Source organism: Ranitomeya imitator, chromosome 1, assembly GCF_032444005.1.
Source record: "Ranitomeya imitator isolate aRanImi1 chromosome 1, aRanImi1.pri, whole genome shotgun sequence".
Taxonomy (NCBI): domain Eukaryota; kingdom Metazoa; phylum Chordata; class Amphibia; order Anura; family Dendrobatidae; genus Ranitomeya; species Ranitomeya imitator.
Window position 1 is genome coordinate 1144051856 of NC_091282.1, and position 13356 is coordinate 1144065211.

The 13356-nt window shown below is 41.3% G+C and overlaps 1 long non-coding RNA gene across 1 annotated transcript in view; it reads right to left on the reverse strand.

The window, feature by feature from the left end:
* Positions 1 to 13356, reverse strand: part of LOC138657062 (uncharacterized) — a 59052-nt gene that overhangs the window by 25912 nt on the left and 19784 nt on the right. The gene's annotated exons all lie outside the window — the stretch shown is intronic.

Here is a 13356-nt window from a genome sequence, read left to right on the forward strand (position 1 = left end):
GGTTATTCTGTATTTCTAAAGCGCAACTCTGGCTCGATAAGCGAATAATTCTAAAAGCACGGTCAAACATATGTATCACAGTTTGTTTTTCTGCGTTATGGTTTAAAGTTATAAGCATTTAAATATTAATTTTCTCATTAGATATGTGACTTGCGCTATTTATTTGCTTAGGCTAGATCATTTACAGTTTAACAATACATTTTATCACAAAAAATGACCTTATCTGGGTACCTAGAAATAACCTATCAGCATTAGTAAGCCACTTTCTTTTTGCATTATCAAAAACCCTTGGGTTAAGATAACGTAAGTTTATATGCATAAATCATTTAATATAGCGCACCAAACACTGAACTGCCGCAAACAAAACATATAAGGTTAAAAATATGAATATTATTGAATATAATGTTTTACTTTTGTTTACAGTATTTTATTTTCCGGGTGCTACTTTTGTTCATGTACTACTGGCTTCTTCTTCAGCTGTGATTTTTACCTTTTCTATATAAATATGGGTAAATGAATTGTCCATTATAGAGCCATTTTGAATCCGTGCTTTGGCGGCCTTAAACATTTGGTATAACAGATGTGTTTCTCCTGATTTTTCTTGGTTAAGGGATCACTGGTAAAAATCACAGCTGAAGAAGAAGCCAGTAGTACATGAACAAAAGTAGCACCCGGAAAATAAAATACTGTAAACAAAAGTAAAACATTATATTCAATAATATTCATATTTTTAACCTTATATGTTTTGTTTGCGGCAGTTCAGTGTTTGGTGCGCTATATTAAATGATTTATGCATATAAACTTACGTTATCTTAACCCAAGGGTTCTTGATAATGCAAAAAGAAAGTGGCTTACTAATGCTGATAGGTTATTTCTAGGTACCCAGATAAGGTCATTTTTTGTGATAAAATGTATTGTTAAACTGTAAATGATCTAGCCTAAGCAAATAAATAGCGCAAGTCACATATCTAATGAGAAAATTAATATTTAAATGCTTATAACTTTAAACCATAAAGCAGAAAAACAAACTGTGATACATATGTTTGACCGTGCTTTTAGAATTACTCGCTTATCGAGCCAGAGTTGCGCTTTAGAAATACAGAATAACCTTTCAAACGAAAGATTTTATAAAGTGCCGTGTAAATAGGCTGCCTGCCGTCTGTATTTGAGCCAGAATGTTACAAACTATATATATAGAGGAAGGAGATATAGTGTATATTGGATCCATTTGTGAAGAAAATCAATGGTGTATGTCCGGATTTGAAAGTAGCTATTTGGCTCTATTTTAAGCTACAGATATTACAATAGTCTGAACAGCGCCTAAGATGTAACTTCACATGAAACTACTGTGATACATTATAAAGCACAAAATAGTTTTGAAGCTTTGTGTAGAAATATATCAGACAAAGAATATAAAACTACTAGACACTCTAAAAGGATGGTTAAAAGTAACTATTAATATGAATACTAGTGATTATAAAAACAAAATAAGTCATCCTGTGCACATACACACCGCCTTTGTAAGTTTCCAAAAGTAAACCCCAATGCATAATTAATATGATATTCTGCCATCTAGTGGCCGTGATAGGTAATTGGTTATGCTACACATTTCTCAAAATGCCATACACTTCAGAATATATTTGCAATTCATCGCGCATGTAACACATATTTCTTCGCCCCAACTCCTGACTGTTATACATATAGACCAAATTTGGGCCTAAAATAGCACAAATAGTTAATATTGGTGTATTTTCATACACTTATCAAAACTTTGGGTTTCTACATAATTTTCTATTTATATGGAATAATTAGCAATACTATTCAGCTGCATTCTGAGATATATATTAAATCATGCCTGAACAAACAGAAATGTAGAATTTTTTGCGAATTTATTAAAAAAGAAAAACTGAAATATCACACGGACATAAGTATTCACCCCCTTTGCACAGTATTGAGTACAAGCGCCCTTTTGAGATATCAAAAATACTAGGGCTAGATAGATGGCACTCACAATATCAATACATGTGAACAGATAGTCATGTGCCGTGCTTTGCATCATTGTGCTTGCTGTGGCCCATTAAATAAACCTGGGATCCTGAGAGCCCTAGTAAGGCCCCATAGATAGATGGCACGTAACGCAGTACACATAAATAAGCTTGCGCTTTAGAAATACAGAATAACCTTCCAAACGAAAGATTTTATAAAGCACCGTGTAAATAGGATGCCTGCCGTCTGTATTTGAACCAGAATGTTACAAACTACATATATACAGTGGGGCAAAATAGTATTTAGTCAGTCAGCAATAGTGCAAGTTCCACCACTTAAAAAGATGAGAGGCGTCTGTAATTTACATCATAGGTAGACCTCAACTATGGGAGACAAACTGAGAAAAAAAAATCCAGAAAATCACATTGTCTGTTTTTTTAACATTTTATTTGCATATTATGGTGGAAAATAAGTATTTGGTCAGAAACAAAATTTCATCTCAATACTTTGTAATATATCCTTTGTTAGCAATGACAGAGGTCAAACGTTTTCTGTAAGTCTTCACAAGGTTGCCACACACTGTTGTTGGTATGTTGGCCCATTCCTCCATGCAGATCTCCTCTAGAGCAGTGATGTTTTTGGCTTTTCGCTTGGCAACACGGACTTTCAACTCCCTCCAAAGGTTTTCTATAGGGTTGAGATCTGGAGACTGGCTAGGCCACTCCAGGACCTTGAAATGCTTCTTACAAAGCCACTCCTTCGTTGCCCTGGCGGTGTGCTTTGGATCATTGTCATGTTGAAAGACCCAGCCACGTTTCATTTTCAATGCCCTTGCTGATGGAAGGAGGTTTGCACTCAACATCTCACGATACATGGCCCCATTCATTCTTTCATGTACCCGGATCAGTCGTCCTGGCCCCTTTGCAGAGAAACAGCCCCAAAGCATGATGTTTCCACCACCATGCTTTACAGTAGGTATGGTGTTTGATGGATGCAACTCAGTATTCTTTTTCCTCCAAACACGTCAAGTTGTGTTTCTACCAAACAGTTCCAGTTTGGTTTCATCAGACCATAGGACATTCTCCCAAAACTCCTCTGGATCATCCAAATGCTCTCTAGCAAACTTCAGACGGGCCCGGACATGTACTGGCTTAAGCAGTGGGACACGTCTGGCACTGCAGGATCTGAGTCCATGGTGGCGTAGTGTGTTACTTATGGTAGGCCTTGTTACATTGGTCCCAGCTCTCTGCAGTTCATTCACTAGGTCCCCCCGCGTGGTTCTGGGATTTTTGCTCACCGTTCTTGTGATCATTCTGACCCCACAGGGTGGGATTTTGCATGGAGCCCCAGATCGAGGGAGATTATCAGTGGTCTTGTATGTCTTCCATTTTCTAATTATTGCTCCCACTGTTGATTTCTTCACTCCAAGCTGGTTGGCTATTGCAGATTCAGTCTTCCCAGCCTGGTGCAGGGCTACAATTTTGTTTCTGGTGTCCTTTGACAGCTCTTTGGTCTTCACCATAGTGGAGTTTGGAGTCAGACTGTTTGAGGGTGTGCACAGGTGTCTTTTTATACTGATAACAAGTTTAAACAGGTGCCATTACTACAGGTAATGAGTGGAGGAAAGAGGAGACTCTTAAAGAAGAAGTTACAGGTCTGTGAAAGACAGAAATCTTGATTGTTTGTTTCTGACCAAATACTTATTTTCCACCATAATATGCAAAAAAAATGTTAAAAAAACAGACAATGTGATTTTCTGGATTTTTTTTTCTCAGTTTGTCTCCCATAGTTGAGGTCTACCTATGATGTAAATTACAGGCGCCTCTCATCTTTTTAAGTGGTGGAACTTGCACTATTGCTGACTGACTAAATACTTTTTTGCCCCACTGTATATATCTATATATATAATTGTCTAAGGGTTTTTCCGTCTGTCTGTCTGTCTGTCTTTCTGTCTGTCTGTCCTGGAAATCCCGCGTCTCTGATTGGTCGAGGCCGCCAGGCACAGCATGGCGATGATGATGTCATAAAGGTTGCCTCGACCAATCAGAGACGGGCACAGTCTGCCGCGAATTCGCCTCGACCAATCAGCGATGGGCACAGTATCGACGTAGATGTCATAATGGTTGCCATGGCGACGATGATGTCATAAAGGTTGCCTCGACCAATCAGCGACGGGCACAGTCTGCCGCGAATTCTGGAATCCACGTGATACTCAATACTGTATAATGGCCCCGCATGATGCTCAATACTGTACAATGGCCTCGCATGATGTTCAATACTGTATAATGGCCTCAAACAATGCTCCATACTGTACAATGGCCCCGCATGATGCTCAGTACTGTATAATGGCCCCACCTGATGCTCAATACTGTACAATGGCCCCGCATGATGCTCCATATGGTATAATGGCCCCACATAGTGCTCCATATGGTATAATTTGCCCACATAGTACTATATACAGTATAATGGCCTCATGCTAAAAGAAAAAAAACACTCACCTCAGCACGTTCCAACGCTGATCTGGTCTCTTCATATGCCACAGTCCTACCTGTGAGTACGTGCTCCATCTCCTCAGCACTAGCACCGCCACTCCTCTGCGCACTCGCCATCCATCTCCTCACTAGCATCGCCATCCTCACCCTCAGTAAGCACGCAGCCTGATGGGACACGGCCTATGGCGCAAATTCAGAGGAGATTGGCCGCGGCACTAATGATGAGGGAGATGGCAAGCGGGCTGAGGAGAGTCGTGGTGGCGATAGTGTTGAGGAGATGGCGTGCTTGCCCCCTCTGGCACGCGTGTCATAGGTTTGCCACCACTGCACTGTGAGATACATCTCTTAGACCTGATAAGTCAGCTGAAAATTCACACCAAAATGGCTATATACCATGTAGACTCGTGTATAAGCCGACCCGAGTAAATGCTGAGGCACTTAATTTTGCCTCGAAAAACTGGGAAAACGTATTGACTCGAGTATAAGCTGGGTATGCATTGTCCCCTGACAACCGATGCAGAAAATGATCCATCTCTGTATTCAGGTATCCTTTTTTAAATCTATGGCCGGAGTCACACTAGACCGTAATACAGACGAGTGCTATGCAATAAAAAATTGCATAGCATTCGGATCAATGTTAATCTATGGGGCAACTCCCATCATCCATTGTTTTCTCAGCTGTATTATACGTGCGAGGGAAATCGCAGCATGCTGCGATTATCTGCTTATGTCCCCGTAGTATATGGACAATGATGATTCCAGAATTCGCGGCAGACTGTGCCCGTCGCTGATTGGTCGAGGCAACCTTTATGACATCATCGTCGCCATGGCAACCATTATGACATCTACGTCGATACTGTGCCCATCGCTGATTGGTCGAGGCGAATTCGCGGCAGACTGTGCCCGTCTCTGATTGGTCGAGGCAACCTTTATGACATCATCATCGCCATGCTGTGCCTGGCGGCCTCGACCAATCAGCGACGAGCACAGTATCGACATAGAAATCCCGCGTCTCTGATTGGTCGAAGCCGCCAGGCCTCGACCAATCAGCGACGGGCACAGCGACGATGATGTCATAAAGGACGTAGACATCCCGCGTCTCTGATTGGTTGAAGCCGCCAGGCCTCGACCAATCAGCGACGGGCACAGCGACGATGATGTCATAAAGGACGTAGAAATCCCACGTTTCTGATCCAGCGACGGGCACAGTATCGACGTAGATGTCATAATGGTTGCCATGGCGACGATGATGTCATAAAGGTTGCCTCGACCAATCAGCGACGGGCACAATCTTCCGCGAATTCTGGAATCATCATTGTCCATATACTACGGGGACATGCATATTCTAGAATACCCAATGCGTTAGAATCGGGCCATATATATATCTATATATATAATTGTCTAAGGGTTTTTCTGTCTGTCTGTCCTGGAAATCCCACGTCTCTGATTCAGCGACGGGCACAGTATCGATGTAGATGTCATAATGGTTGCCATGGCGACGATGATGTCATAAAGGTTGCCTCGACCAATCAGCGACGGGCACAGTCTGCCACGAATTCTGGAATCATCATTGTCCATATACTACGGGGACATGCATATTCTAGAATACCCGATGCGTTAGAATCGGGCCACAGTCTAGTATATATATATATATATATATATATATATATATATATATAGAATGGCGATATAGTGTATATTGGATCCATTTGTGAAGAAAATCAATGGTGTATGTCCGGGTTTGAAAGTAGCTATTTGGTGCTATTTTAAGCTACAGATATTACAATAGTCTGAACAGGGCCTAAGATGTAACTACACATGAAACTACTGTGATACATTATAAACTACAAAATAGTTTGTAGAAATATATCAGACATAGAATATAAAACTACTAGGGAAAAGGATTCTATTTGTAGGATGTCTCTTACGCATAAAGCTAAAGAGGCATTTAATATGAATACTAGTGATTATAAAAAACAAAATAAGTCATCCTGTGCACATACACACCGCCTTTGTAAGTTTCCAAAAGTAACCCCCAATGTATAATTAATATGATATTCAGCCATCTAGTGGCCGTGATGGGTAATTGGTTATGCTACACATTTCTCAAAATGCCATACACTTCAGAATATATTTGCAATTCATCACGCATGTAACACATATTTCTTTGACCCAACTCCTGACTGTTATGCATATAGACCAAATTTGAGCCTAAAATAGCACAAATAGTTAATATTGGTGTATTTTCATACACTTATCAAAACTTTGGGGTATGCTGATGTGCTCGAGCTAAAAGTTATACGATTGTTTCTTACGGGTTTTGGGCTAACCAGGAAGCTTTTTATGCATAATTTCATAGTAAAGTATGCCTATAGAAATCATTAGTCATTCAATATAAAATGGTTATTTTCTGAATTCGTCGTTATAAATCCAATTTCCAATGTCTCTGGTGTGCCCAGCATGTCTTGTAGAGATACAGCTGTGCCTGCCTGACCGAGATTTTACACAAAAAACAAGAAAAAGCAGAGGCCATGCAAAAAAGGGGGGTCACCAGACAGCATGGATTTGTACAGAAATAAGCCAGTAGCAGTATCGAATACAAGAACAAATGACCCTCAGATAACAACTACATGCACAAAGAGAAAGCAAATACAGAAAGGGGTTCAGCAAACAGCCTGAATTTGTACAAAAATAAGCCAGTAGCAGTATAGTACTGTCAGTAAACCATTTTTATATTCTGTAAGAATTTTTATAGTATTGAAATGTCTTTGAGATGTTGTTTTATTGTGAGAAATAAAATCTTTTTAAATTTTACAATAACGTGTCTTTGGTTTTATATTCGTATAAAACACACCGCTTCTTACTTGCGTGTGTTGTAACATTGTTGCATATTATATATATATATATATATATATATATATATATATATATATATATATATATATATAGGGACCCATATAATGAGAGTGGTGTTATAAACCACTGACCCTCAGATAACAGCTACAGGCACAAAAAGAAAATCTGTCTTTTCTGTTTTGTGTAAATAAGTTGTATGTGTTGCGTGTGTTTTGTATGTTATGTGTGTTTGTTGTGTGTGGGTTCTGTGTTGTGTGTGTGTGTGTTCGTGCCTGCCTGACCGAGATTTTACACGTATGTTGTGTGTGTATGTTTGTCGTGTGTGTTGTATGTGTTGTGTGTGTTTTGTATGTTATGTGTGTTTGTTGTGTGTGGGTTCTGTGTTGTGTGTGTGTGTGTGTGTGTGTGTGTGTGTGTTCGTGCCTGCCTGACCGAGATTTTACACAAAAACAAGAAAAACAGTAATACATGTGCAAAAGTAACACCAGGAAAATAAAATACTGCAACATAAGTAAACTAGATAATATTCATATTTTTAAAGAATCCAGTAATACATGTGCAAAAGTAACACCAATAGAAATGTAACACCAATATAAATGTAAAAAAGCTTTAAAAATCTGCATATGTTAGCTGTCTTTGAATAAAAAGGAGTCAAATTATAGACAGCACAGGCAAAGTGCATAAACATAATAACATAAATAAGTCCTAAATGCCTATTTCTTGTGTGTGTGTGTGTTCTGTGTGTTTGTTGTGTGTGTGTTGTGTGTGTCGCATGTGTTGTATGTGTTCTGTATGGTGTGTGTGTATGTTTGTCGTGTGTGTTGTATATGTTGTGTGTGTTTTGTATGTTATGTGTGTTTGTTGTGTGTGGGTTCTGTGTTGTGTGTGTGTGTGTGTGTTCGTGCCTGCCTGACCGAGATTTTACACAAAAACAAGAAAAACAGTAATACATGTGCAAAAGTAACACCAGGAAAATAAAATACTGTAATAAAATACTGCAACATAATCTGCAACATAGGCAAACTAGATAATATTCATATTTTTAAAGAATCCAGTAATACATGTGCAAAAGTAACACCAATAGATATGTAAAAAAGCTTTAAAAGTCTGCATATGTTAGCTGTCTTTGAATAAAAAGGAGTCAAATTATAGACAGCACAGGCAAAGTGCAAAAACATAATAACATAAATAAGTCCTAAATGTCTATTTCTTGTGTGTGTGTGTTCTGTGTGTTTGTTGTGTGTGTGTGTTGTGTGTGCCGCATGTGTTGTATGTGTTCTGTACGTTGTGTGTGTATGTTTGTTGTGCGTGTTGTATGTGTTGTGTGTGTTTTGTATGTTATGTGTTTGTTGTGTGTGGGTTCTGTGTTGTGTGTGTGTGTGTTCGTGCCTGCCTGACCGAGATTTTACACAAAAACAAGAAAAACAGTAATACATGTGCAAAAGTAACACCAGGAAAATAAAATACTGCAACATAAGTAAACTAGATAATATTCATATTTTTAAAGAATCCAGTAATACATGTGCAAAAGTAACACCAATAGAAATGTAACACCAATAGAAATTTAAAAAAAAGCTTTAAAAGCCTGCATATGTTAGCTGTCTTTGAATAAAAAAGGAGTCAAATTATAGGCAGCACAGGCAAAGTGCAAAAACATAATAACATAAATAAGTCCTAAATGTCTATTTCTTGTGTGTGTGTGTGTGTGTGTTCTGTGTGTTTATTGTGTGTACCGCATGTGTTGTATGTGTTCTGTACGTTGTGTGTGTATGTTTGTCGTGCGTGTTGTATGTGTTCTGTGTGTTTTGTATGTTATGTGTGTTTGTTGTGTGTGGGTTCTGTGTTGTGTGTGTGTGTGTTTGTGCCTGCCTGACCGAGATTTTACACAAAAACAAGAAAAACAGTAATACATGTGCAAAAGTAACACCAGGAAAATAAAATACTGCAACATAAGTAAACTAGATAATATTCATATTTTTAAAGAATCCAGTAATACATGTGCAAAAGTAACACCAATAGAAATGTAACACCAATAGAAATGTAAAAAAAGCTTTAAAAGTCTGCATATGTTAGCTGTCTTTGAATAAAAAGGAGTCAAATTATAGGCAGCACAGGCAAAGTGCAAAAACATAAGGTTAATAATATTCATATTTTTAAAAGACGCCAGTAATACATGTGCAAAAGTAACACCAGGGAAATAAAATACTGCAACATAATCTGCAACATAAGTAAACTAGATAATATTCATATTTTTAAAGAAGCCAGTAATACATGTGCAAAAGTAACACCAATAGAAATGTAACACCAATAGAAATGTAAAAAAAAGCTTTAAAAGTCTGTATATGTTAGATGTCTTTGAATAAAAAGGAGTCAAATTATAGACAGCACAGGCACCTGTAAAATTAATATGTGCTAAAATAATGTAGAATTAAAGAAAGCTGGAATAATATATGGGAATGTGTCACACCCTTTTGAGATATCAAAAATACTATATGTGGACAGCATATTAATAAAGTGCAAAAATCACTGACCTATGTGGAATTTAGTTAATGGTCAGTAGAGACACAAATAACTTTTCTGTTTGTGAAGGTGACCATCATTTAGTTAATGGTCAGTAGAGACACAAATAACTTTTCTGAGAAAGTGAATACAAAAACAAATGACCTAGGTGTTATAAACCACTGACCCGCAGATAACCCTACATAACCCTACAGGTACAAACAGAAAATCTGTCTTTTTCTGTTTGTGAAAATAAGGTGACCCGCATTTAGTTAATGGTCAGTAGAGACACAAATAACTTTTCTGTTTGTGTAAATAAGGTGACCCCCATTTAGTTAATGGTCAGTAGAGACACAAATAACTTTTCTGTTTGTGTAAATAATGTGACCAGCATTTAGTTAATGGTCAGTAGAGACACAAATAAACAGCTTGGTGTGTTATAAAACAAAGTTCTGCACTATATGTGTACACTGTGAATAAAACACAGCTTACAGAATCAAACTCGAGCTACGTATAAAATCTAATATACCGTATATACTCGAGTATAAGCCGAGATTTTCAGCCCAAATTTTTGGGCTGAAAGTGCCCCCCTCGGCTTATACTCGAGTCACGGTAGCGGTGGGGTCGGCAGGTGAGGGGGTGAGGGCGCTGAGGCATACTTACCTAGTCCCAGCGATCCTCGCGCTGTCCCTGCCGTCCCACGGGCTTCTGTGCTGCAGTTTCTTCCTCTCTTCAGCGGTCACGTGGGACCGCTCATTACAGAAATGAATAAGCGGCTCCACCTCCCATAGGGGCGGAGCCGCTTATTCATTTCTCTAATCAGCGGTGCCGGTGACCGCTGATAGAGAAAGAAGCTGCGGCACCGAAGACAGGAGGGGACAGCGCGAGGATCGCCAGGACTAGGTGAGTATAGCATATTCACCTGTCCTCGTTCCAGCCGCCGGGCGCCGATCCATCTTCCCGGCCGGCGCCTCCATCTTCCCGGCGTCTCTGCTCTCTGACTGTTCAGGCAGAGGGCGCGATGACGCATACAGTGTGCGCGGCGCCCTCTGCCTGATCAGTCAGAGCAGAGACGCCGGGAAGATGGAGGCGCCGGAACGAGATGCCGGGAGCTGCAATCAAGGGAGGTGAGTATGTGTTTTTTTTTCTTTATTGCGGCAGCGGCGGCACAAATTTATGTGGAACATCTATGGGGCACAGTGAACGGTGCAGAGCACCGGATATGGCACAGCACAGCTATGGGGCACAGTGAACGGTGCAGAGCACCGGATATGGCACAGCACAGCTATGTATGGGGCACAGTGAACGGTGCAGAGCACCGTATATGGCACAGCACAGCTATGGGGCACAGTGAACGGTGCAGAGCACCGTATATGGCACAGCACAGCTATGGGGCACAGTGAACGGTGCAGAGCACCGTATATGGCACAGCACAGCTATGGGGCACAGTGAACGGTGCAGAGCACCGTATATGGCACAGCTATGGGGCACAGTGAACGGTGCAGAGCACCGTATATGGCACAGCTATGGGGCACAGTGAACGGTGCAGAGCACCGTATATGGCACATCTATGGGGCACAGTGAACGGTGCAGAGCACCGTATATGGCACAGCTATGGGGCACAGTGAACGGTGCAGAGCACCGTATATGGCACAGCACAGCTATGGGGCACAGTGAACGGTGCAGAGCACCGTATATGGCACAGCACAGCTATGGGGCACAGTGAACGGTGCAGAGCACCGTATATGGCACAGCACAGCTATGGGGCACAGTGAACGGTGCAGAGCACCGTATATGGCACAGCTATGGGGCACAGTGAACGGTGCAGAGCACCGTATATGGCACATCTATGGGGCACAATGAACGGTGCAGAGCACCGTATATGGCACATCTATGGGGCACAATGAACGGTGCAGAGCACCGTATATGGCACAGCTAGGGGGCACAATGAACGGTGCAGAGCACTATATGGTTCACACCTATGGGGAAATATGAACGGTGCAGAGCACTATATGGCACAGCTATGGGGAAATAATGATCTATTTTTATTTTTGAAATTCACCGGTAAATGCTGCATTTCCACCCTAGGCTTATACTCGAGTCAATAAGTTTTCCCAGTTTTTTGTGGCAAAATTAGGGGGGTCGGCTTATACTCGGGTCGGCTTATACTCGAGTATATACGGTAAAACAAATACGAGAATAATACCAAATCAAACTATATCAAAAGGGGGAAATCAAACAAGGAGGGACAGCTGGATACCAGCCGTCAGACAAGGGGAGGGGAGGGGTTACACATTTTGATACACTTTGATAGGGGCGGGGCACCTGTCAGATTGAGTTTGACGAAACCACCCGATTATACACTACTGATGTGAATCCAACCAGGAACCATTTACAAGTGGCACTGGCTGAAGAAAGAGCCAGGCTTAAATAGCCGAGCAGAAGAGACGATCAGTGGAAGCAGCTGCTGACAGCCAACTCCAAAGAGCAGCCATACCACTCGAAACCACAAGAGGGAGCCCAAGAGCAGAACTCACAAAAGTGCCACTTACAACCACCGGAGGGAGCCCAAGAGCGGAATTCACAACACTTACCCAGGGGAACCTGCTTGTCTCTGGACCGCCTGGAGTTCTCTGTGGACCTGTTTGCCGGAGCCCTGGACTGTGGCCTGCTAACCATCAGTATATCAGGTAAAGACTATAACTGTTTCCTGCATTTATTCATCTGCTACAACATCAACGTCACACACACCATAAGAGCCCTGGAGGCATACTTCACCTGTGGGAAGGTATACCATCTAGCTGCCATAACATCACCCCAGAGGACCCCTTAGCGCAGCGTCGGTCCTCACTGACCAAATACCACAGGTGGTGTCACCACAATCTCTAAACATTTACTCCTTTAATGTTGATGCCCAGGGACACGGACCGGGTTGCAGCCACCGTGACATCTCCCTGTGAACCACCAGACCCGGTACTGAGTACCCCACTGCCCTGTGGGCGCGTCATAAGCATCCAGCACCCTGGAGTCCAGAAGATCCACCATCACTGCTGGACCTGTATAGAAGGACCTTCACCAGCTACCTGTGGCCTTCTGTTCCATTTCTTGCCTGACCCTGGCTATCCTGACTATGAGTTAGCCTATTGATTCTGTTCCCCATCTTCTCCCTCCCTGAAGTCCAGCAGATCCACCATCACTGCTGGACCTGTAAAGAAGGACTTTCACCAGCTGCCTGCAGCCTTCTGACTCTTACATCTAGACCCGGACATGTTTCGATATCACCTCTGTCACCAGGCTCCGCGGTAATCCTATTGCTCGCCTGACTGGGCTTTTACTGATCACCTGGTATCTGACCCCGGCTAACTCCCTGACTATGATTTTGTCTATTGATTTTGTTCTAGTTTTACCCCTCCCTCATCTTTCTATCCTATTAATTATTAATTAAACAAAAAAAACATGATGAAAACAAACTTTTAGATTCAATGAATTTTTTTGCATTTATCAAACTTAATTATGCATTTTG